The 25,396-nt window shown below is 38.2% G+C and overlaps 1 protein-coding gene across 1 annotated transcript in view; it reads left to right on the top strand.

The window, feature by feature from the left end:
• Nucleotides 1–25,396, top strand: part of WDR70 (WD repeat domain 70) — a 271,973-nt gene that overhangs the window by 100,520 nt on the left and 146,057 nt on the right. The window lies entirely within an intron of this gene.

The following is a 25,396-nucleotide window of genomic DNA, read 5'->3' as shown; positions in this document are numbered from 1 at the left end:
GACGGCATGGACTCGTGTTCATGGATTTGCTAAGAGTCGAACACGACTGAGTGACTTCACTTTCACTTTTCACTTTCATGCATTGGAGAAGGAAATGGCAACCCACTCCAGCGTTCTTGCCTGGAGAATCCCAGGGATGGCAGAGCCTGGTGGGCTGCTGTCTGTGGGGTCGCATAGAGTCAGATATGACTGAGGTGACTTAGCAGCAGCAGCAGCATATTCCATTGTGTATATATACCATATCTTCTTTATCCATTCATAAATCGTTGGATACTTATGTTGCTGCCATGTCTTGGCTATTGTAAACAGTGCTGCTGTGATATTGGGGTACATGTAATTTTTCAAATTAGAGTCTTCTTTGGATTTATTCCCAGAAATGGGATTGTTGGATCATTTGATAACTCTATTTTTAGTTTTTTTAAGGAACCTCCATGTTGTTTTTCATAGTGACTGCACCAGTTTACATTCCCACCAACAATGTAGGAGGGTTTCCTTTTCTCTACACCATCTCTAGCATTTATTATTTGTAGACTTTTTGATGATGTCTATATTCAAAAGCAGAGACATTACTTTGCCAACTAAGGTCCGTCTAGTCAAGGCTATGGTTTTTCCAGTAGTCATGTATGGATGTGAGAGTTGGACTGTGAAGAAGGCAGAGCACCGAAGAATGTATGCTTTTGAATTGTGGTGTTGGAGAACCCTCTTGAGAGTCTCTTGGACTGCAAGGAGATCCAGCCAATCCATTCTGAAGGAGATCAGACCTGGGATTTCTTTGGAGGGAATGATGCTGAAGCTGAAACTCCATTACTTTGGCCACCTCATGGGAAGAGTTGACTCATTGGAAAAGACTCTGATGCTGGGAGGGATTGGGGGCAGGAGGAGAAGGGGACGACAGAGGATGAGATGGCTGGATGGCATCACTGACTCGATGGACGTGAGTCTGAGTGAACTCCGGGAGTTGGTGATAGACAGGGAGGCCTGGTGTGCTGCAATTCATGGGGTCGCAAAGAGTCGGACATGACTGAGCGACTGAACTGAGCTGAATCTGACTGACATGAGGTGGTATCTCATAGTAGTTTTGATTTGCGTTTCTTTAACATTCAGAAAACTAAGATCATGGCATTCAGTCCCATCACTTCATGGCATATAGATGGGGAAACAGTGTAAACAGTGGCTGACTTTATTTTTCTGGGCTCCAAAATCACTGCAGATGGTGATTGTGGCCATGAAATTAAAAGATGCTTACTCCTTGGAAGGAAAGTTATGACCAACGTAGACAACATATTAAAAAGCAGAGACATTACTTTGCCAACAAAGGTTCCTTTAGTCCAGGCTATGGTTTTTCCAGTGGTCATGTATGGACGTGAGAGTTGGACTATAAAGAAAGCTGAGTGCCGAAGAATTGATGCTTTTGAACTGTGGTGTTGGAGAAGACTCTTGAGAGTCCCTTGGACTGCAAGGAGATCCAACCAGTCCATCCTAAAGGAGATCAGCCCTGGATGTTCATTGGAAGGACTGATGCTGAGGCTGAAACTCCAGTACTTTGGCCACCTCATGCAAAGAGCTGACTCATTTGAAAAGACCCTGATGCTGGGAGGGATTGGGGGCAGGAGGAGAAGGGGACGACAGAGGATGAGATGGCTGGATGGCATCACCGACTCAATGGATGTGAGTCTGAGTGAACTCCAGGAGCTGGTGATGGACAGGGAGGCCTGGCGTTCTGCAGTTCATGGGGTCACAAAGAGTCGGACATGACTGAGCTACTGAACTGAACTGAACTGAACTGAACTGAACTGAACTGAATAATTAGTGATGGTGAATATCTTTTCATGTGCCTATTGGCCATCTCTATGTCTTTTTTGGAGAAATGTGTATATTTAGGTTTACTGCCACTTTTTGATTTGGTTTTTGTTTGTTTAATACTGGGCTGTATGAACTCTGTAATTTTGGAAATTAAGACCTTGTTGGTTCCCTCATTTGCAAATATTTTCGCCCTGTCTATAGGTTGTCTTTTCATTTTGTATATGGTTTTCTTTGGGCCTCCCTGGTGGCTCAGAGGTTAAAGCGTGTGCCTGGAATGGAATGCAGGAGACCAAGGTTCGATCCCTGCATCGGGAAGATCCCCTGGAGAAGGAAATGGCAGCCCACTCCAGTACTCTTGCCTGGAGAATCCCATGGAGGGAGGAGCCTGGTGGGCTACAGTCCATGGGGTCGCAAAGAGTCGGACACGACTGAGCAACTTCACTTCACTTACTGTGCAAAAGCTTATAAGTTTAATTAAGTCCCACTTGTTTATTATTGATTTTACTTCTTTTGCCTTGGGGGACTGACCTAAGAAAGAAGTGAAGTGAAGTCGCTCAGTTGTGTCCGACTCTTTGCGACCCCATAGACGGTAGCGTACCAGGCTCCTCCGTCCATGGGATTTTCCAGGCGACAGTACTGGAGTGGATTGCCATTTCTTTCTCCAGGGGATATTCCCAACCCAGGGCTCAAACCCAGGTCTCCCACATTGTAGACAGACACTTTACCATCTGAGCCAAAACAGTGGTACAATTTATGTCAGAGAATGCTTTGCCTGTGTTCCTTTTTAGGAGTTTTATGGTGTCTTGTCTTATATTTAAGTCTTTAAGCCATTTTTAGTTTATTTCTGTGTATGGTGTGAGTGAGTATTGTAACTTCATTGATTTACATGCAGTTGTCCAGCTTTTCCAATACCACTTCCTGAAGAGATGGGCTTTTCTCCATTGTATATTCTTGCCTCCTTTGTTGACAATTAAGTGACTGTGAGTATGAGTTTATTTCTGGGCTCTCTCTTCAGTTTCATCAATCTATATGTCTGTTTTCTGCCAGTACCACACTGCAGCTTTATAGTATTGTTTGAAATCTGGAACACTTATACCTCTAGCCTTGTTCTTTTTTCTCAATATTGCTTGGTATGCCTGCTGTTTTAAGTCATTAAATTTTGAAAATGTTTTATTATATATCAGAAATCAAATGAAAATGTTTTCTTATCTATTGGTTGTTAGCTGATACAGATGATATTATTGCTTCATGTTACATAAAATCATGATTATATAGAAGAATATCTTTGTTCTTAAAAGATACCAGCTGATGAATTTAGATGTCTTGTGTCTTGAGATATGCAACTTACTTTTAAATGGTACAGCAGAAATAGTCTATTTGTATATATTTGTATGGGTGTGTGTATGTATATATGGATGTATATATATATGGAGAAGAGAGAGATTGAGAATATAGATGGGACAAAATGAATGTTAGGGTATATGGTATTCATTGGAAAAGGTATATGAATGTTTATTGTACTTCTTTTGACTTTTTTGTAGCTTTCAAGCTTTTCCAGGTAAAAATACTGGTAAAGACCCTGAGAAATGCACTAACAAAGAAACCAACATTTTTTTAGACATAGTGGTACAACTCTGTCTCTCTCCTACAGCCAACAACACCTGTTACACTCTGGGCATAATGTTCCCAGGAATATACTTTAGGAAAGATGATTGCCACCAGTAAATGATTTTTACAGTGGGATTCAGTAAATTATAATTATTTTTAAAATTTGGTTGCAGCTTGTAATGATGCACTTTACCAATTAAATTCTTTTAGTCAATTTTGGCAAGGCATAATAGAAAGAGCATGCACTTTCCCGACCAAGAGGAACTTTAGTACTCTACCACTCATCATAATCTTGAGCTGGTAATATACCCCTGAATTTTACAGGCTTTTGCTGGAAGGGTGCTAGGCATATTTGACTTTATTTTTATCATCAATAACATAAATATAATAATAAAGGTTTCCAAAGAATGATGATTTATATAAATGGATCTCAGAAAATTAAACTTTTCTGTAATTCAAAGAGTTTTTTTCTATTTAAATTTTTTTTGGAAACAAAAAATATATTAGCTTTCTTTATGAATTATATTTAAAACACTTATGAATACATAAATGTTAGCATCTTCATAATCTATAAGTTGCTACATCATGGTATATAATATGTGTTAGAAAAGTCTTGGTATGTGCAGGCCTATTTTATGGCTTTTTGAGTTCTTTGACTGCTGTTTTTCCTTTGTTAATTTCCCCTTTCTATTAATTGTTATTCTTGCTAATGTTGGTATGGTGATCTGTCTAACTACCTCAGTTTCTTGCTTCTGTTAAGCTGTGTGCTGGTGCTGGGGTAGCTTTTTAGAATTTGTGCAGAAGGAACAAGCAGTTGACATAGCATGAGTTTTATCTTTCAAGCACATTAGATTTTGCCATCTGAGGCTGCTAGGAGACTTTTTCTTGCTTACTTGCTGGTTCTGGGCGGAGTTTTGTACTGTCCACGCTGCCAGATAAGTAAGGTGGTGTTTATATTCCTATTCGTTCTTTTTTGGTGATCCCCTTTAGAAACAGAAAATAATACTGTTTTCATACGTTAACTGGAGTTATTGTGGTGATCACTTTGCAATATGTACAAATATTGAATCATTATGTTGTACACCTGAAGCTGACATTTCATGTTAGTTACTCCTCATAATGGTTCAAGGTCTTAAACCGTTTAGATCTTGTGTCTACACTATCTGACTTTGTTTTTACCTGATTCAATTCTTTGATCCTTATATCCAATGCTTTTTAAACTTTTTTTGAACAGCTACCAGCATCTGTAAAATTCATGCCTTTGATTTTATTTTCACTGTGTGTAATTTAAAATGTCTATATATTTTAAAGCATTTAATAGAAATTTTACATGAAACATAACTTCATTAAAAAATTAATTAGAGAAACTTTCTTGGTGGTCCAGTGGTTAAGACTCTGTGTTCCCAATGCAGGGGGCCTGGGTTCAAACTCTGGTCAGAAAACTAAGATCCCACAGGCTGCATCACACAGCCAAAATACAAAAAAAAAACAACAACCCTGAATTAGTTAGGATTTAGGTGTCAGTAGACCCTTCAAGCTGATTTTAGAAAAGGCAGAGGAACCAGAGATCAAATTGCCAACATCCGCTGGATCATCGAAAAAGCAAGAGAGTTCCAGAAAAACATCCATTTCTGCTTTATTGACTATGCCAAAGCCTTTGACTGTATGGATCACAATAAACTGTGGAAAATTCTGAAAGAGATGGGAATACCAGACCACCTGACCTGCCTCTTGAGAAACCTATATGCGGGTCAGGAAGCAGCAGTTAGAACTGGACATGGAACAACAGACTGGTTCCAAATAGGAAAAGGAGTACATCAAGGCTGTATACTGTCACCCTGCTTATGTAACTTGTATGCAGAGTACATCATGAGAAACGCTGGGCTGGAAGAAGCACAAGCTGGGATCAAGATTACCGGGAGAAATATCAATAACCTCAGATATGCAGATGACACCACTCTTACGGCAGAAAGTGAAGAGGAACTAAAAAGCCTCTTGATGAAAGTGAAAGAGGAGAGTGAAAAAGTTGGCTTAAAGCTCAACATTCAGAAAACTAAGATCATGGCATCTGGTCCCATCACTGCATGGGAAATAGATGGGGAAACAGTGGAAACAGTGTCAGACTTTATTTTGGGGGGCTCCAAAGTCACTGCAGATGGTGACTGCAGCCATGAAATTAAAAGATGCTTACTCCTTGGAAGGAAAGTTATGACCAACCTAGATAGCATATTGAAAAGCAGAGACATTACTTTGCCAACAAAGGTCTGTCTAGTCAAGGCTATGGTTTTTCTGGTGGTCATGTATGGATGGAAGAGTTGTTCTGTGAAGAAAGCTGAGCACCAAAGAATTGATGCTTTTGAACTGTGATGCTGGAGAAGACTCCTGAGAGTCCCTTGGACTGCAAGGAGATCCAACCAGTCCATTCTAAAGGAGATCAGTCCTGGGTGTTCATTGGAAGGAATGATGCTGAAGCTGAAACTCCAGTACTTTGGCCACCTCATGGGAAGAGTTGACTCATTGGAAAAGACTCTGATGCTGGGAGCGATTGGGGGCAGGAGGAGAAGGGGATGAGATGGCTGGGTGGCATCACCGACTTGATGGATGGGAGTTGGTGATGGACAGGGAGGCGTGGCACGCTACAATTCATGGGGTTGCAAAGGGTCAGACACAACTGAGCGACTGAACTGAACTGAACTGAGACCCGAAATTCTGAAAATGTTTTTACTCAGACTTGCTGTTGATTATGGTGAAATATGCTTATAATAAAAGACATAATTTACTCATATATATTTTAAATCTCTTTTTCCTTATAAGTTCTGAGAATGATGAGAATTTATTCTCAAACTGCTGCTGTAATTGAGATGTGCACATTTTGCTGTTAGTTTGATTTAGTTTCTGTTGACAATCTTTTTTTCTAGGCTTGAATGGAAAAAAAAATAGAGATCTTCTTTTAATTTTATCATACATTCATTTGGTTCATACAAATTCATTAATCTCAAAATAATTTCCTTTTACTCAACTCTTTTTTATTTATCTTGAGAAACACATAGTAGGTAAAAAGTCTGTAGATTTTAAAATAGTGATAGTATCTCATTGCAGAGCTATTATCACTATTAAGTTATTGTCATCTTTAATATCAATAATAGTTGGTAATATAATCAATTAATATTATTCATTAATAACCACAATTATGAAGCTATTACTATTACTGTTAATTTAATATAATTATTAATATTAAGAATTTCTAAGAATACAAATTCTTTAAAAGATTAGGTTTAGAACTTAAATTAGGGTTTATGATTGTGGTTGCCCTCTAAATATCACCATTCATCATTTTATGTGAGTTAATTTGTTACACAGACTGAGGTTGGATTTTTGTTTTTTGTTTGTGATCTATTTTTATTTTATTATATTTATTTATTATATTTATTTTAAATGGAAAATATCAGTGTTCTCAGTTCCTGTCATGAAATGTGATACAATGAAACTCAAAATCTTGGAATGTGTCTTATTTGGAGAACAAAATGAATAGTTATTGAGAACTATGCAGTATTTGGGGCTCTAGAAATAGTTTTCCCTTAGAAATTGTTAAGAGCCTAAAATAAAATAGGGCATTATTTAATCAGTTGTTTTTTAATGACTTGAAAAGAACACATCAAAAACAGTTCAGATAATTTTTGATTTCATGGTGACTGAAAGTAACTGGGTGGTGATCTTAAGTAGTTAGCACTAGATGCAGAGGAGAAATTTCATATTTTACCTGTGACTTTATGGATGAGTTATGTATTACTCTGCTAACTGATGATAATGTGGTTTGACTCACTAGTAAACCTTATTTAAAAAAAATGTTAAAACTGTAGCACAGTTTTTTAGTGTTTTTAATGAAACAGATGCAGAACTGGTCTTTTTTTAAGTTGAGATATAATGTCATTTATGTTTTGTAACTGAAAATATGCTAATAAAGTATTACCAAGGCAGTTGAACTTACTGAACAGGTGAGAGTTATATACAGTTAAGCATTTTAATTTCATATAAATTTTGATTTTTAAGCTCCTACTTTGCTTGAATAGCCTTTGTTTGATTATAATTTTCCCAGTACTTTCAACTTAGGTATATTTTTGTCATGTGTTTACAGTATAATACTTCAACTTATTTCTCTAGGAATTATACAAAAATTTAATGTCACGTTATCCTTGATTTTTGTTGTTGTTGTTCAGTTGCTAAGTTGTGTCCCGCTCTTTGCGACCCCTGCGGCTTGCAAGGCTGTCCTTCACTGTCTCCCTGAGTTTGCTCAAATTCAGTGATGCCATCTACCATCTCATCCTCTGTCGTCCCCTTCTCCTCTCACCCCCGAACTTTCTTAGCATCAGGGTCTTTTCCAGTGAGTTGGCTCTTTACATCAGGAGGCCAAAGTATTAGGGCTTCAGTCCTTCTGGTGAATATTGAGAGTTGATTTCCTTTAGGATTGACTTGCTGTCCAAGGAACTCTCAAGAGTCTTCTACAGCACCACAGTTGGAAAGCATCAGTTTTTTGGTGCTTAGCCTTCTTGTGGTCCAACTCTCATATCCATACATGACTTCTGGGAAAACCATAGCTTAGACTAGATGGACCTTTGTTGCGATGTCTCTGCTTTTTAATACACTGTTTAGGTTTGTCATAGCTTCTCTTCTAAGGAGCAAGAGTCTGTTAATTTTGTGGCTGCAGTCACCACCTGCAGTGATTTTGGAGCCCAAGAAAACAAAATCTGTCATTGTTTCTACTTTTCCCCCATCTATTTGTCATGAAGTGATGGGACCAGATGCCATGATCTTCATTCTTTGAATGTTCAGTTTTAAGCCAGCTTTTTAAACTCTCTTCTTTCACCTTCATCAAGAGACTCTTTAGTTCCTCTTCACTTCTTGCCATTAGGGTGGTATCATCTGCATATCTGAGGTTGTTGATATTTCTCCCGGCAGTCTTGATTCCAGCTTGTGATTCATCCAGCCCAACATTTCTCATTATGCACTCTGAGTATAAGTTAAATAAGGGTGACAGCATACAGCCTTGAGTACTTCTTTCCCAATTTTGAACCAGTCTGTTGTTCCATGTCCAGTTCAAACTGTTGCTTCTTGACCTGCATACAGGTTTCTCAAGAAACAGGTGAGGTAGTCTACTATTCACATCTCTTGAAGAATTTTCCAGTTTGTTGTGATCCATAGAGTCAAATGCTTTAGCATAGTCAATGAAGCATTTAAATTTTAGGTAATTTTTATACAAAATGTTGTTCACGTGTACTATATTGCCATATGTAACAAGAATAAGGTTGACCGAAACTGAGATGAAGTTCAGATTTATGTTTTACTTTATTTGCACACTTTTCATAGTTGTTAATCAGTAGCTTGTTTTGGCTGTGGGAATATCAGTGCTGAACAATAATTTCTATCTAGGGATTATAAATGGTGGAAGATGCTTTTTAGTATTTTCTTTATCTTAAAATCCATAAGAAAAACATCATCAATTTCATCAATATGTCTCTTACGCCAGTTCAATTTATAAAATACTTATTCATTCATTTCTGTGTTTAGTTTTAAAGGGAATGTGGATGTCGCCAAACGTTGATGAGTATACTTGTTTACTGGGATCCCTAGGTTAACCAAGGATTTGATAGAAGGTGGTTTGAATTTCCTCCAGGGATTTCTGGGCCAGGAACAGTAGCTTCAGTACAGCTGGTCTACTCCATGCGTGACTGAATGGATATGTATGTATGACTAATATACCAATGCGGTTATGGTGTGTGGTGGCCCTCTTGGCCATTTATGAAGTAGTTTATGAAGAAGAATATCGTTATGGTGAAAGTTGTTGAATTGAATTTAGTTGCAGGAATGGGAATAAAAGATGTTTCCATATCTTGCATTTTTGCCGTTATTGAAACTCATAATTCAAATTCAAATGTTTCTTTGTTTTGAATGTCAGTTTTTGAATGTCTTAGCTATAATAAGTGATTTTTCCCTTTTATCTTATCCCTTCCATTTCTCTCCTAAGTTTCTGTGACTACAAGGCAAATGTAGATGCGTACTGTTTCTGAATTCTTTGTTTTCTATTCTGTTAAAACTGTTGAATCCATTACCAACTTTGAAAAAATTGTCATCTCATCTTTTCAGTTTCATATTTACAGAGTTGATGAAGTTAGGGCGACAGATTATCAGGCACTTTGCTACAAAGTGTGAATAATGAGTTGCCCTTATCCATTGCTTCTCTTTAACTTCTAAGTTTATAGGACTTGTAAAACTATTTATGTCTTATAAACTATCCTTTTTTTTGATGGTACTTCTAAAACTTGTCTTGAGGAAAACGTTAAATTTTGTTACTGCTTTTAAGAAAGGCTCCAAGTGAAAATTGTTTATTCTTTTCCTGATAATATTTTTCCATTTTTATAATAGTAATAAAATCAAGTAGACTATAAAGTAGAAATATCTCATAAATTGTTAATTACAAGCTTCCCTTTGATACATGTTTCCTTAATGGGCTGTGTTCTCTTAATCTGAATAAAATAAATGATATTTTTGGAAAGCTGTACTAAGTTATCTATAAATAGAACTAACAGACTTTTTTAACAACACTTCATATGGTCACTTACATCTTACAATAACAGTCTGTGTTTTCATGAAGGGAATAAGGCTCACTGATGACATTTTCTGCAACAAAAATGTGGTTACATAGCTTTATCTCTACATAGAATAACTGAAGAAGTAGAGCAGCTTCTGGTTTATATCACATAACTATGTTGTAGTTAGCATTCTGTATCTTTCTTAGGCGGTTTTACTTATAGGTCCCAAATAGGCCAAGGATTATCATGCTTGTTCATGACCCGTTACATAATTTATTTTTCTACAGAAAAATACACCCTTATGCAAACACACAGCTTTTAACATTCTTAATTCCATTCTGTTCTTGTAAAATCATTTTGTTTATCAGCCAGCAAATATTTATTGACAACCCACTGGGTGCTCTGGCTTAGCTAACTTTGTGGATAAATAAAGCAGTTCTTCCTCTCATAGAATTTAAAAGACAGTGGGGAGATAGAGATTTGAAAATGCTTACGAATAGCAGTGTAAATGATGATGAGTGTAAAATGCCATAAAGGAACAATACATGAAAGACCTAAAGTATACTAGAGAGTTAGTAAAAGGTTTTTGAGGATGTGATATTTAAGCTGAGATGTGAATGATGAGTGATTATTGGTCAGCAGAGAAGGGGGTGCCATCCCAGACAGAGGAAACATCGTATTAAAATGCCTGTTACAGGAACGGAGGGAAATCCAACGTCACTAAAACCCAGTGAGCAAGATGGAGAGCAGCATGTGATGAATTTACTTATCTAGATGGGGGCCAAATCATGTAGGGCCTTACGGACCATGTTGAACACAACTGGATTTTATTCCAGGGACAACTGCAAGAGCGAAAAAGGTTTTTAAGCAGGGGAGTGACACAGGTTTACATTAAAATGAATTACTCTAGCATATGCGACTTAGCAGCAGCAGCAGCATCTCTATGGAATAAATTGAATGAGTGGAGGTTGAGATGGTTGTAACCACTATTCCAAGAATTTCATGAGTGGCTTTCATTCTGTTAGGTTAGTGATTCTTTTTTTCTGCTTGTAGGGTTTTCATATATGGAACACTCCCATCAGTAACACTACTTATCATTTGTAGTAAATCTAATCTCCATCCATATGCTACCCACACCTCAGGTGAGAATCACTGAGCTAGTCCAGCCCTTATCTAATTTTACTGATAGGAAAATTGATGTTGAGAGAAGTGATTTAGCCAAGGTCTCACAGATAGTTAGCCGCTAGTAGAGCAAGCACTTCAAGTGCCATTGAGAAAATCTTCCAGAGCCCTTTTCACAAAATTTCTGTTAGATTTACGAAATTAGCATCATCAGCTAGAATGTATTTACTACGTACTGTGGATTGGCTATTAGAAAGTATTAAATATACGTAGCAAACTCTCTGATGTAAAGACCCAGTGTAGGAGATGATGAATGAAACTGATTCGCAGCAGCAGGTTTCAGAGTATGATCCAGGGACCTGGGGAGGTCTCTGAGATCTTTTTTGCTGCTTTGCAAGGTCAAAACTATTTTCATCAAAATGGTAACTCATAAAAAATAGCCTTTTTTTTTTTTTTTTTACTGTGTTGACATTTGCACTGATGACACCAAAGCAGTGGAGGTAAAGACCCTGGTATCTTGGCCTTAGTCAAGGCAATGGTATCAAACTGCAGGAGTATAATTATTTTATCTACTGCCACATAGTTATAATTTTTTTTTAATGCCAATTTTCCTCAAGGATGTATTTGATGAAGCAGCAGAAATCATTAGGTTTCTGAGATCTTAACCCTTGAGTACATGTCTTTATTGTTCTGTATGACAACATGGGAATGGCATATAAAGCACCTCTGCTGCATACCAAAACATGATGGCTGTCTGAAGGAAAAGCACTTTAATGGTTGAGTTGTGAGCCAACTTTTTTTTCATGGAACATTATTTTTACTTGTAAGAACTATCAACAGACAAATTATGATTATTCAGACTAGATATTTGACAGACATTTTACTTTAAAAAATGAACAGTCACTGTCATTTTAACAAAAAGAGTTGGCAGGTTCATGTCCCATGATGACATTTGAGGTTTCGGGTTAAATGTTTGTTGTTCAGTCGTTCAGTCATGTCCAACTCATTGTGACCCTAGGGACTGCAGCACACCAGGCTCCCCTGTCCTTTACTATCTCTCGGAGTTTGCACAAAATCATGTCCATTGAGTCGATGATTCCATCCAACCAACTCATCTTCTGTCATCCACTTCTCCTCCTGTCCTCAGTCTTTCCCAGCATCAAGGTCTTTTACAGTACAGTGAGTCGGCTCTTCAAAGTATCGGAGTTTCAATACACAATGGAGTATTACTCAGCCGTTAAAAAGAATACATTTGAATCAGTTCTGATGAGATGGATGAAACTGGAGCCAATTATACAGAGTGAATTAAGCCAGAAAGAAAAACACCAATACAATATACTAACACATATATATGGAATTTAGAAAGATGGCAGTGATGACCCTGTATGCAAGACAGCCAAAAAGACACAGATGTGTATAGCAGACTTTTGGACTCAGAGGGAGAGGGAGAGGGTGGGATGATTTGGGAGAATGGCATTGAAACATGTATACTATCATGTAAGAATCGAATCACCAGTCTATGTCTGATGCAGGATACAGCATGCTTGATGCTGGTGCACGGGGATGACCCAGAGGGATGTTGTGGGGAGGGAGGTGGGAGGGGGGTTCATGTTTGGGATCGCATGTACACCCGTGGTGGATTCATGTCAATGTATGGCAAAACCAATACAGTATTGTAAAGTAAAATAAAGTAAAAATAAAAAATTAAAAAAAAACAAGCAACAAAGTATTGGAGTTTCAGCTTCAGCATCAGTCATTCCAGTGAATATTCAGGGTTAATATCGTTTAGGATTTACTGGTTTGATGTCCTTGCTGTTCAGGGGACTCTAAAGAGTCTTCTCCAGCACAGTTGTTTAAAGAAACATATAAAGATTTTGAAGATTTGCATAGCTCAGTGACCAACATTTTTCAAGTGACCAGTGCATGATGTTACAGAAGGGATCTCTGCAAAGTTTAAGATAAACCTATAGATTTTAATATGAGTACATAAAATGTATGATTCCAGCTTCCACATTGCAACTAACTTTAAGAAACTACCATTGGTTGAATTTTAGTGCAGTATTGAAGCATATCAACAACTATCTGAAAAGGCTATTAAAACACTCCTTTTTTCCCACTGCATACCTATGTGATGGATATCCCTTCATGTGGTTTAACAAGAATGACATATTGTAATAGATTGAATACAGAGGTACTAAGTACTGTCCTCTACTAAGCCACACTTCAAAGTGATTTGCAAAATGTAGAACAGTGCTAAATTCTTACTATTTTTGTTTGCTTTGGAAAATAATTGTTATATTTTCATGAGACATTGTTGTTTATATTTTTATGAAGACATACTGACCTGCCTCTTGAGAAACCTATATGCAGGTCAGGAAGCAACTGTTAGAACTGGACATGGAACAATATACTGGTTCCAAATAGGAAAAGAAGTACATCAAGGCTGTATATTGTCACCCTGCTTATTTAACTTCTATGCAGGGTACATCATGAGAAGAAACGCTGGGCTGAAGGAAGCACAAGCTGGAATCAAGATTGCCGGGAGAAATATCAATAACCTCAGATATGCAGATGACACCACTCTTATGGCAGAAAGTGAAGAGGAACTAAAAAGCCTCTTGATGAAAGTGAAAGAGGAGAGTGAAAAAGTTGGCTTAAAGCTCAACATTCAGAAAACTAAGATCATGGCATCTGGTCCCATCACTTCATGGCGTATAGATGGGGAAACAGTGGAAACAGTGTCAGACTTTATTTTTCTGGGCTCCAAAATCACTTCAGATAGTGATTGCAGCCATGAAATTAAAAGACTCTTACTCCTTGGAAGGAAAGTTATGATCAACCTAGATAGCATATTGAAAAGCAGAGACATTACTTTGCCAAAAAAGGTCCGTCTAGTCAAGGTTATGGTTTTTCCAGTGGTCATGTATGGATGTGAGAGTTGGACTATAAAGAAAGCTGAGTGCCGAAGAATTGATGCTTTTGAACTGTGGGGTTGGAGAAGACTCCTGAGAGTCCCTTGGACTGCAAGTAGATCCAACCAGAACATTCTAAAGGAGATCAGTCCTGGGTGTTCATTGGAAGGACTGATGCTGAAGCTGAAACTCCAATACTTTGGCCACCTCATGCGAAGAGTTGACTCATTTGAAAAGACCCTGATGCTGGGAGGGATTGGGGGCAGGAGGAGAAGGGGACGACAGAGGATGAGATGGCTGGATGGCATCACCGACTCGATGCACATGAGTCTGAGTGAACTCTGGGAGTTGGTGTTGGACAGGACGGCCTGACATGCTGCGATTCATGGGGTCGCAAAGAGTCGGACACAACTAAGCGACTGAACTGAACTGAAAGACATACTAATACATGAGTATGTTTATATTCTTGGCCATGCAGCTTGTGGGATCTCAGTTTCCCAATCACAGATTGAACCCAGGCCATGCCAGTAAAAGCTTTGCATTAGAAACTCTCCAAGTTTGTTAATGTTCTTAATTGAGTCAATAAATATTTTAAAATTTTGTGCTGTTGTGGTAAACATCTATAGCTACAGATATGTATAGACAAAAGCTCCTTGGGTGTGTGTGAACATTTTAGTGTCTATTACTGCATTTTGCTAAATTGCCATCCATGTCAGCTTTTAAAGATTTATTTGTCATAACACTTAATTCTACTTAATTCACAAGCAGTTTAATTCTACTTGTGACATGCAATAAAAAGTTCTGTGTGTACTATATTTCTTTAAAATATGTAACTCAGCATTTTTAGCAGCTCATATTGAGCTTCTCCAATGAGTACAGTCTAGTGAGGTTAGTATATAAGCATTGGCAAAGAAAGCTATATGTATCTTCAAAGCTCTGTGTTTTTCCATGTCACCCAGAGAATTTGCAAGATACATATTTGTACAATTTTGTAGTTCTGTTTCAAGTTTTAAATGTGGTAATATATGGAAAGCGTAGTTCTTGGCACATAGTTGGTGCTCAGTACAAGTTTACTTCTATTCTGGGCTTTTTATTTTCTTCAACCAAATGTGTTTAAAATATACAAGGCCAAGTTTGCTGTTACTGTAATGCAAAGCTTGAACCATAAATTAATTCAGCATCTGTCATCTACTACCTGTGAGAGCTTGAGCAACATACTTGTCCTTCTTGGAGCAGTGTCTCTATCTGTAGAATTAAAATTTAGACAACCTTGATTTAATTCTGTCCTTTCAAGAAAAACTGGTTATCCTTGTGAAGAACAATTCTAAAACTAAATTACAGAGAAGTGAGCCACTACTAAATAGACTTTGATTAGGAAAGAGGAGCGAAAGCAGTGGGTAGTTTTAAGAGTAGTTACCAAGAGGACTGTCTCCTAAAAAAGAAAAAAGACTGTCTCCTATGAGAGTGCACAGAGAAGAGGCAAAAAGGGAGTCATACAGAAATGAGACAGATGATATAGATTTGCATTCAGAGGACCTTTTTTTCACAGACCAGAGCTAAGACATTTTCTTCAATGAAGATGAGCAAAAATGTATTTTAGGAAATAGAACTGCCTTATGACCCAGCAATCCCACTGCTGGGCATAACACACCGAGGAAACCAGAATTGAAAGAGACACGTGTACCCCAATGTTCATCGCAGCACTGTTTATAATAGCCAGGACATGGAAACAACCTAGATGTCCATCAGCAGATGAATGGATAAGCAAGCTGTGGTACATATACACAATGGAGTATTACTTAGCCATTAAAAAGAATACATTTGAATCAGTTCTAATGAGGTGGATGAAACTGGAGCCGATTATACAGAGTGAAGTAAGCCAGAAAGAAAAACACCAAAACAGTATACTAACGCATATATATGGAATTTAGAAAGATGGTAACGATAACCCTGTATGCAAGACAGCAAAAGAGACACAGATGTATAGAACAGTCTTTTGGACTCTGTGGGAGAGGGAGAAGGTGGGATGATTTGTGAGAATGACATTGAAACATGTATAATATCATATAAGAAATGAATCGCCAGTCCAGGTTTGATGCAGGATACAGGATGCTTGGGGCTGGTGCACTGGGATGACCCAGAGGGATGGTATGGGGAGGGAGGTGGGAGGGGGGTTCAGGATGGGGAACACGTGTACACCCGTGGCGGATTCATGTTGATGTATGGCAAAACCAATACAATATTGTAAAGTAATTAGCCTCCAATTAAAATAAATAAATTTAAATTTAAAAAAAATGTATTTTATATCTGTTGTTGTGGGTTAGGCCCTGCATTAAGCATCATGCTTTGAGCTAAATGTACAGAGATAAATATAACATGGTCGTTACTCTCCAGGGTGCTTCCCAGTCTCCTGGGGTCATTGGGCATCCATCACACTGGCAGCAAGGATATGGGAGTGGCTCATTCTGGATTGTTTCTTCAGAGGAACATGAAGTCCTGTTTGCCAGGAGACATGGATCCCATAATGGAAGACCATAGTTTTCCTCTAGTTACTTTTCAGCCTGGGAGTTAGTTCAGACACGTAGGGAGGAGAAAGTTCTTTCCCAGGTAGGATGGTGCTTGTCTTCAGTAAGTCTTAGTATCAGTTATTGGATCATTTCCTATTTCAAAATAGCCTCAACCTCTGCTTTTATGAAAGCTACGTCAAACTAACAGAGTAAACCTCACGAATCAGTGTTTCTTTATATGTGTAATGGGCAAAGAGCTTTATATACTCTGTTTCACTTAATCCTTACAGCATTGGCTTGAAGAAGGAGGTGACTTTCTAGATCACACATCTGTTTGGGGTGGCGTAGGGATTGGAACTCATGTCTGGCTCCACTATATCACATCTCTTGCTAGCTTTAGTTATCTTAAGTCCACAATCATCTGTATCCTTTTTGCTGTATCTTTCTTCAGAATAAATGGTTGCATGTCAAGCTGATCCTGCCAGTGATGCAGTGTTTTCCAAGCTCTGTGAGACCTCTTTTGTGTCATGACCAGCCTTTTTTACAAAAGAAAATCAAGTAGAGATTGTTATTCTGTGTACTGGTTCTTGCCGTGTTTGTTTCAGTTGTGGGCGTTGGAGGGTGAGTGGGCATGTGCGTGTGCCGGGCCCTAGAGTGTAATGTATTTCCTTCTGTATTTCCAGAAAGTCACTCTCTGTCAGTATAGGACATGATCATAGCTTCACTGTTGTGTCTTTTCTCCAGTCTTTGGAAATATTTCATATTCCTTCTAGTTACAAGGCAATGAAATGAAATGTAGTTCTCAACTTGGACCCTGGAGCCAGACTCTGCAGGTTTGATTCCAAACTCTGCCATGTACAGTGATGTTTTGCCTCTGTTTTGTCTTCTGTGAAATGGGATTGTGTGAGCATTTGATGAATTTATATACCTGAAGAGCTTAGGGTAGTGTTCCTTTCAGAGTAGCACTCTGTAAGTTATTTGCTGTTATTGTTGTGGTTAATGTTGTTGAAATGTTTATATCTCTCTCAACGGGTTTATGGAGATAATGATTTAGCAACAGCTTTCCATAGCAGATGGGCTTCCCTCGTGGCTCAACTGGTAAAGAATCCCACAGCAATGCGGGAGACCTGGGTTCGATCCCTGAGCTGGGAAGATCCTCTGGAGAAGGGAAAGGCTACCCACTCCAGTATTCTGGCCTGGAGAATTCTATGAACAGTATAGTCCATGGGGTCACAAAGAGTCGGACATAACTGAGCGACTTTCACTTTCACTTTTCATAGCAGACAGTTGATTCAATTTATTTTTTTTGATTCAGTTTCATTAATTAAGTGATTTCACATTTTTCATGAGTTGCAAGAATGATAACTCTACCATTGTTTTAGTGCAGTACTCCTTTTGTTTATACACTTAGATTGTTTTATTTAGCCAACACCGCCAAAGATAGCTACTAGGTCATGTACCTGTTTCAGAGTTATTGTGGAAAATAGTGAGCATGACTCTACCAGGTCGTGGCCTGTGAAAAGCTGGCTGTCTTTACAGGCTGATTTAATACTGGTCATAGTCCAGCATTGCTGACTCATGCATGTTTATGCCCTGGCCCACTGCATTATGGAGAGCTAAATAAGTACTATACCTGGGTCCACCCACCTCAGGCTCTGTGGCAGATTGGAGTATGATGTTACCGTTATCAGGGAAAGGTTCACAAAGGAAATAATGTTTGAGTTGAGGATTGACTATTTGAGTTGAAGTCTTCTAGGAAATTTAGTTAAAGGAAAATAATTCCAGCCACCAGTAAGATTTAATACCAACTCCAAGGCCCAGAAGTCTTCAAATGGTCACAGATAGGGAGAATAAGCAGAAACAGTGAGCAGAAGAAGCTCTAGGTTGTTGTCTTCTAGGTTATCAGTTACAGATTTTTATAAAAACTTACTGGAAAAAAGTAACCAAAGGTTAAATACATGTTATAGAATTATTTGTATTATTTAAAATTATATTTTTATATAACCACCTTATAGTGCATAGTTAGCAGCATTTTATTATGGTGATCATTGATAGAATATTCTTTTATTTATAGAATTGTGTGCTTTGCCTCTTTGCTTCTTAGCTTCCATTAGCAGGCACCACCTAATGGCAGCTGGTAGAATTGCAGGCAATAAAGGCATTGGAAAAATTCATGACTTACTATTTCAAATCCTGAAAGATGACGCTATGAAAGTGCTGCACTCAATATGCCAGCATATTTGGAAAACTCAGCAGTGCGCACAGCACTGGAAAAGGTCAGTTTTCATTCCAATCCCAAAGAAAGGCAATGCCAAAGAATGCTCAAACTACCACACAATTGCACTCATCTCACATGCTAGTAAAGTAATACTTAAAATTCTCCAAGCCAGGCTTCAGCAATACGTGAACCGTGAACTTCCAGATGTTCAAGCTGGTTTTAGAAAAGGCAGAGGAAACAGAAATAAAATTGCCAACATCTGCTGGATCATGGAAAAAGCAAGAGAGTTCCAGAAAACATCTATTTCTGCTTTATTGACTATGCCAAAGCCTTTGACTGTGTGTATCACAATAAACTGTGGAAAATTCTGAAAGAGATGAGAATACCAGACCACCTGACCTGCCTCTTGAGAAACCTGTATGCAGGTCAGGAAGCAACAATTAGAACTGGACATGGAACAACAGACTGGTTCCAAATAGGAAAAGAAGTACGTCAAGGCTATATATTGTCACCCTGCTTATTTAACTTCTATGCAGAGTACATCATGAGAAACGCTGGGCTGGAGGTAGCACAAGCTGGAATCAAGATTGCTGGGCGAAATATCAATAACCTCAGATATGCAGATGACACCACCCTTATGGCAGAAAGTGAAGAACTAAAGAGCCTCTTGATGAAAGTGAAAGAGGAGAGTGAAAAAGTTGGCTTAAAGCTCAACATTCAGAAAACGAAGATCATGGCATCTGGTCCCATCACTTCATGGCAGATAGATGGGGAAACAGTGAAAACAGTGTCAGACTTTATTTTTCTGGGCTCCAAAATCACTGCAGATGGTGATTGCAGCCATGAAATTAAAAGACTCTTATTCCTTGGAGGGAAACTTATGACCAACCTAGACAGCATATTGAAAAGCAGAGACATTACTTTGCCAACAAAGATCCGTCTAGTCAAGGCTATGGTTTTTCCAGTAGTCATGTATGGATGTAAGAGTTGGACTACAAAGAAGGCTGAGTGCTGAAGAATTGATGCTTTTGAACTGTGATGCTGGAGAAGACTCTTGAGAGTCCCTTGGACTGCAAGGAGATCCAACCAGTCCATCCTAAAGAAGATCAGTCCTGGGTGTTCATTGGAAGGATGGATGTTGAAGCTGAAACTCCAATACTTTGGCCACCTCATGCGAAGAGTTGACTCATTTGAAAAGACCCTGATACTGGGAGGGATTGTGGGCAGGAGAAGAAGGGGACTACAGAGGATGAGATGGTTGGATGTCATCACTGACTCAATGGACATGGGTTTGGGTAGACTCCGGGAGTTGGTGTTGGACAGGGAGGCCTGGGGTGCTGTGGTTCATGGGGTCACAAAGAGTCGGACACGACTTAGCGACAACTGAACTAAACTGACCTACCAGGAAAACCCCAGTCTGATTCACAGAGTAACTTAGTGGTATGAGTTAATCTTTTTTCATAGATCCGGGGGGTGAGTATGTTGTAGAGGATGGGAGTCAACAGCCAGTTGCTTTATATCCAAATTAGTGTTATATTAGGAAGTGTGTACTCTTGGGATGTTACACAGGATTTAATATTTTTACTTTCTTCTTGAAATGGAGTTATATATGAGAAATGAAATCACTGAGGTTTGGTTTTTAGATACAACCTGAATAAGCTTCCAAAAGAAAAGGTTAGTTAACTTAAATTGACTCTATCTCCTGCTGCTAAGTTGCTTCAGTCGTGTCTGACTCTGTGTGACCCCGTAGACGGCAGCCCACCAGTCTCCCCCATCCCTGGGATTCTCCAGGCAAGAACACTGGAGTGGGCTGCCATTTCCTTCTCCGATGCATAAAAGTGAAAAATGAAAGTGAAGTTGCTCAGTCGTGTCCGACTCCTAACGACCCCATGGACTGCAGCCTACCAGGCTCCTCTGTCCATGGGATCTTCCAGGCAAGAGTACTGGAGTGGGTTGCGGTTGCCTTCTCCTGACTCTATCTGATAGGGCATAATACTTTTAATTGTGGAATGAAATGTATGATTAGCCAGCATGATAAGAAGTTAGTTGTTGTTTCAAAACAGCAGAACGATGCTTGACGTTTTATAAAGTGATGTAAAAAAAAGCTTAACAGAATCACTCATGTTAATGACCACCCAAGTAGCTGTTATAATTAATGCTGATGGGCCTTGAAGAGCATTGGCAAGGCACTGACCCTGAAGATCAGCGATGCGTTTACCAAATAAGGGCTATTTATTCTTCTTAGATAGTTTACAGAGACTAGGACTTCTGTAAAACACTGTTTTTGTATGAGAGTAGTGGCCAATGTTACTGAACGCTTGCTGTGTGCCAGATGCACTCTTCTAAACACTTTGTGTGTATTAACTCATTTAATTCTCTTGCAACAAGACAGGTTGGGCAGTTATAAGATCCTTCTTCCTTTTTTCCTTCTCTTCCTCATCTGTTCTTTCTGAGGAATATGAAATCATTGCTTTGTTCTGGAGATGCACTTTGACACAGACTGAGAGATGCTATAGTCTTAGTGGTAAAAGGAATGGTTTAAAGCTGGAGGAGTGTCAGGCGTGTTTATATGTCTTGTAACGCTGGTATATGTTAACAGTGACTTTGGTGGTTATATAGTTTCAAATGTTAGGCATCTTCTAATAAGAATTTTATTTTGGTTTATGCTAATTCTAAGTATTTTATTAAATAAATATATTTCCCTTGAGTAATCCATACGTCAGATAATCTACTCCACAAAAGTTGACTATATAATAAAAAATGAATTATTTATATTTTCATTGTGTGAGCATTTAGAGTCCTTTTGGAATTTATTTTGAAATATGTATTATATATTAATTTGTAATTATAATTTATTTCTTAATAATAATAATATTCTTAATACAGTTCCTACAAGAACTCACATGACCACTGTGTTTCACTCTAAAAATGTCAAATGCATTGGCTATTCAAGTTTCATAATATTAACGTTCTATAAGAGTTTCAGTCATTCTTCAATGGAAAGATAGCCCTTTTGAATGTTAAATTTCAAAAAGATATTAGACATTTAGAAGTATTTACTATGATGTAATCTATCTAAATTTTCTGACAGCTTGCAATTTACTTTTTAAAGGTACATGTTGCCATGTTAATATCTGCTGGCTTTAAATTTTTTTGTTTTGAACTCAGCATATTTAATGTCTTCCTTTGATTCTTTAATACACCCTTCGTGGTGAAAGTTTATTTCTCTGTTCTTCCTTATGTTATTTGTAGAGTTAAGTTTAAATTCCTCTGTTGAGAAAAGCAAGTGACTCTGCAACGATCTCATTCTTAAGCTACTAGCCCTAGTTTTGTTGCCCTTTTTCCCCTTATCCCTACTACTGCCCTATCTTTAGCTAGAATATTAATAATTTGTCTTCCTTTGATACATGTAATTATGTGTATTGTCACCCTGTCTTCAAGCAAGACATATTGAGCTTGGATGTGACATCACTTATTCCTCCCCCTTCTCTCTTCCTCTCTCCTCCTCTTCCTACCCCTCCTTCCCTTGCTTCCCTTGCTCTTCTTCCTTCACATATCCTCCTCCTCTTTCATCTCTCCACAACAAATATTAATTCAAAGCATGTTCTTGTAAAGTTGTATAGAAACAGTGACTTACTTGGGTGTTACTTCATTGCTAGAAGTATGCTAATCAGTAGCAGCAGAAAAGACCTTTAGAAAGCCTTGGGAGATTATGGATTGACTCTCATTACCCTCCAATAACACTAAGCTCCTTTTGTTTTTCTTACATTAAAATAAACTTTCACTTCTTTCAGTTATGTGTTTTTTTTTGCTTTGGCTGATGTACCTCTGTTTCACTGTATTTATTGCTTATGTTCATAACTTTTTTGAAGATAACTTTTTCAATTTTTTTAGTACCTCCCTTTTGATAGCAGAACAAAATTTTGTTATTTTAATCAACCAATTTAAGCAAAGCTCATTATGGGGAGAATTTAGAACCCAGAAAAGCAATTTATAGTTGAGTGTTGCCAAAGTAGCTTGAATTAGGAGTCTATATAATTCAAGATGGAGAGGTACAGACCCTGCATTTATTTTTGATATGATTGTTGTAAAATACTAACATTGTAGTAGTTTGTAGGACCAGATCAGAGTCAGATATTCTTCAAAATCATTATGGATTCAGCACTGCCTTTTGATCAATTATTTTCTTTCTGCTGTATTCAGAGGCATCTCTCTGACCTATTGTGCTATTATGTATTTTCTCTTGGTTAAAGTTATACAGTTTTAATGACAGCTAGATCATCTGGTTCAGCTCCTTTGGTTAAGATGTGCAGTGTTTAAGCTACAGCTATATCTCCTTCCCTAGAATTCTTGATTTAAAGTCGAATATGAGAGAGTGTCTGGTAAGCTAAATATATGCTGTTGTCTGTCTGTCTATATTAGATTGACACTTTTCTTTTTTTACCTCTTCTCTTCTTTCAAATCTTCAAAATATATGCCCTTTGACAGAACGTGCAGTTGTATTTCTTAGTTATTTTTTGATTGCTGTAGTATTTATTCAAACCAGACTGCAGCATATCTCAAATTGAAAAAATGAACCTGTCTGAGGTGCTTTAATAGTTGGTCATAAAAAATCAGAGACTAGTCCAATATGTTTGTGACAGCTGGAGTCATTGAGTCTTCCCAAGACACCCGCCTCCCCGTGCCCAGCTATTTATCATTTAGTTTATTACAAGACCAAGGCTTACAGAAGTCAGTCTTAAGGAAAAAAAAAGTACAGGTCAAAGCAATTTATCTAGTCAGGCAGTGGCTTTAGCTGAGTCAGCCATGTGGTATATTCGTATCCTTGATTGGCAGGTTCATGCTGTGCTCACTGTTACTGTATCAACCTCATACTTCCTTTAATTTCTTGAGGCAAGTAGTCTGTTATACATACCTTTGGGGAGATCTACTAAGCAGGATGGCTATGATTGACAGCTACAGACTTAACCATGTCTTACCTCATGGGTATTGCAGAAAGGCCATTAGGAAGTACAGTCTGTCTCACCGTCCACTTAAGTGTTTTCTAATTATTTTCAACTCTGTTTTAGTATCTCTTTAATATTGCTTTAAGTGCCATGAAAGCAGGAATATCTTGTACCTCTTTTATCCTCCATAAGCTTTCCCGAAGTTTTAGAAAAACAGAAATAACCCCAATATAGAGAACAGAGAGATAAAATTATTTTGTTGTGGTGGTTGTTTAGTCACTAAGTCATGTCTGACTCTTTGTGACCCCATGGATTGTAGTCCTCCAGGGTCCTCTGTCCATGGGATTTCCCAGGCAAGAATACTGGAGCAGGTTGCAATTTCTTTCTCCAGGGGATCCTCCTGACCCAGAGATCGAACCCACATCTCCTGCACTGACAGGTGGATTCTATACCACTGAGCCACCAGGGAAGCCCTGGGTTATTTTGGTCATAAAGATGATCATATTTTTGAGTTCTTTTAGAAATAAAGTCTTTTTCACTAATTGACATCATAGAGATGGCATACACAGGGCTAACAAAACAACCATTTAAAGTTGTATAAAATGTTTGTGTAAGTTATATAGTTGAAATACATGGTCACAAAAGATAAGGAAGGTTAGCTACCTTGGTTGGACAATGGAGTGACAGTTCTCCAGAATCAGGAGGAATTCATTGTTGGCAGCTGTTATGTTGGCATGGTGCTAAGGCTTGTTTTGTCCCCAACAAGGACAGGATCTACTGTAGGAGGGTCTCGGCAACAGGCCATATCATTATGAGGGTTATTTTTATAAAGCAAGTCTCATTGTATTGGCAGAGCTTAATCCTCTGGTGGGTAGAATTCTTTTTACTATAGTTTATATTATGACATATTGGTGTTTTTAGTAAAAGCGAGAAAAGTTCTCTCTGTCGATTTAACATAAAGATAGCATCTGAAGCTGTAAGTGCGTTTGCTGTTTACATCTTTAAAAATTGTTTAATGGATTAGTGTGAAAACAGAAAAGAGGACATGGATTTAGAGAGTTTCGACTGAAAGGAACATTGTCAAGGAAGAAAGAGATATTTGAAGGAAATGGATTAGGGCAAGCCCTCTGGATACCCCTTGTACTATTGGTACCCAAGATACACTTATAGTCTTGGAGGCTGCATATGAATAGATGACACCAAATACATAATTGAATTTTGTGTGGAAAAGTGGGAGATTTTCTTTGTTTTTTATAATGACATTCTAGAAAAATCAGAAGACGGGTTTGAAACCTGCAAGCTGCTCAGAATAGCTTTGAGGCTCAGTTTCCTCATCAACCATTATGGGGGCATGTTAGATAGTTTTGGAGGAAACTTAACTTAAGATAGGAAAAAAGTTCCTTTTCCCCTTGCTTTTAGTGAAATTGTGAGGCTACAATTGGTATGACAACGATATGAGATCTAATGCTAAAATTTATGATATGATAAAGATAGAGTTATCTCTTTTTTCTGATATATATATTTATATTTACCTATTCAGTCGGTAAAGAATCTGCCTGCAGTGCAGGAGACCCGGGTTCGATCCCTGGGTTGGGAAGATTCCCTGGAGAAGTAAATGGCAACCCACTCCAGTATCCTTGCCTGGAGAATCTCATGGACAGAGGAGCCTGGTGGGCTGCAGTCCATGGGGTCA

This window comes from Budorcas taxicolor, chromosome 20 (genome assembly GCF_023091745.1).
Source record: "Budorcas taxicolor isolate Tak-1 chromosome 20, Takin1.1, whole genome shotgun sequence".
NCBI lineage: Eukaryota > Metazoa > Chordata > Mammalia > Artiodactyla > Bovidae > Budorcas > Budorcas taxicolor.
This window is presented reverse-complemented; position numbering and strand designations above follow the sequence as displayed.